At 34.0% G+C, this 1974-nt stretch overlaps 1 pseudogene; it reads right to left on the bottom strand.

The window, feature by feature from the left end:
- Positions 1-477: 477 nt before the first annotated feature.
- Positions 478-1763, bottom strand: LOC149219824 (elongation factor 1-alpha pseudogene; annotated as a pseudogene).
- Positions 1764-1974: the final 211 nt, after the last annotated feature.

The raw sequence follows: 1974 nt of genomic DNA, 5'->3' as shown, positions 1-1974 counted from the left end.
CAGTGAGAATTCCTCTTTATATTTTATCTCCTTAATGAAATAGGATCCCTCTTCAAGTTTCCAAATAGGATACATACACAATATTTATGTGGATAATAGATATATCTTTCTAAATTTCATTTATGCATACTACATTGTATGCAATAATTCTCATTAAAGAACTATTTCAAGTATTTTATGCTGGCATGAGAAATATTGAAAAGGCATGAAAATGTTAATCATGAAATCATAGATAAAATCTAACCTAGTTTTTTGACATGTTTCAAACTTCAAATTCTACTTATGACACTAATAATAATAGGTTTCTCTAGCGTCATGTTTTTGTTCCTAGGTAATCACAAAGAGTCTGAGGATAGTGATGTATGAAGTGAATTGAAACACCATGATTAGAGGCACTACAAACACATTAATAAAGACAATTATACTAACTCTAGCTCATATTCATGAATCTACTACATTTCAATACCCAGTTCTTCCTTAGCTAGCAACCTTGGTGATCTTAGCACCAGTGTGATCCTTTTTTCCAATGACCTTGATGACTCGAAAAACAACTATTCTCCATATGTCCCTCACAACAAAATGACCCAATGGGGAATACTCAGAGGATGTCTTCACAACCATGGGCTTGTATGTAATCATATTAATAAACTCAACATCTCCATTCTTCAGAAATTTGGGCTCCTTCTCAATTTATTTACCAAATCATATATCGAACGTTTTCATTATTTCAACAAATTTGGAGGTGTGTCAGTCCAACACAGGAGCATAGGCATTCGAAATATTCTGAGGGTGGTTCATTATGATAACTTGAGAGGTAAATTTAGTTGCTTCTATTGTTGGGCCATTCTTGGAGTCAAATGCAACATACCCATGTTTCAAATCCTTGACTACAACATTTTTGACATTGAAACCAACATTGCCATTGAGTAATTCCTCTAATAGAGCTTCATGATGCATTTATATAGATTTAACTTCAGTTTTCATCCTGGTGGGACTAAAGGTTACAACCATACTAGGCTTAAGGACACCTGTTTCAACATGTCCCACAAGCATAGTTCAAATACCACCAATCTTGTACACATCCTGTAGCGGAAATCGAAGAGGCTTGTTAGGCAGTCTCTTTGGCTCAGATACCTGATCAATGGATTCAAACAAATTTGTAACCTTGTACTAATCTAGGTTGGTGGATCTTTCAATCATCTGATCTCATTCAAATTTTATTTCAATTGTACCCCAAGTTTATGATGACACTTATTTTACAATTATATCATAATAGGCCTTAGAGTACTTGGAGGTGGTAGCATCCATATTGTTACAAGAAAAAATAATTTTTTTCACTCCCATAGTGAGTGGCAAAAGTTCATGTTCTCTGGTCTATCAATCCTTTAAAATGCTAGCTTTGAAACTTTTGGTGTTACAATCAATAATGAAAACAACATGATTGGCCTGTGGGGTACCCATTTTCACGTTCTTAATAAAGTCATTATGGATAGGTGCATTAATGAAAATACAGTAATACTTGGTTGTCTCAAACTTCTAGAGAGAAATATCAATAGTAATACCATGCTCATGCTTATATTTAAGCTTGTTAGGCACCTAGGCATACTTGAATGACCTTTTGTTCATTTCAACATATTTCTTCTCGAAATGCTCAATCACATCTTGTTAATACCCCAAAGTTTATAAATAAGATGACTGGTAGTGGTGAACTTTTTAGATTTGACATGTCCTACAACGTTGATGTGGGTGTTTTCTTTACCCATGGTTTTCTAAAAGACAAGTATTCCTGAATTAAAAAAAAAAAGAATGCAAGACAGATAGCATATTCACCTTCCTACCAAAGAAATGATTGCAAAGCTTCTCTCCTACGCACTCTACGATACAATCCTCAATGTACTCTTCAATTTTGATTTAGTTGGTTCTTACTAATGTTTGAATTTGATTCGTGGCTTCACTTTGGCTTAGATTTGATGT

This window comes from Pinus tabuliformis, chromosome Q (genome assembly GCF_031772625.1).
Source record: "Pinus tabuliformis cultivar Carrire ecotype Pingquan chromosome Q, CPIR1, whole genome shotgun sequence".
NCBI classification, from domain to species: Eukaryota; Viridiplantae; Streptophyta; class Pinopsida; order Pinales; family Pinaceae; genus Pinus; species Pinus tabuliformis.
The sequence above is the reverse complement of the archived record's forward strand: the minus strand, read 5'-3'. Positions and strand labels throughout refer to the sequence as shown.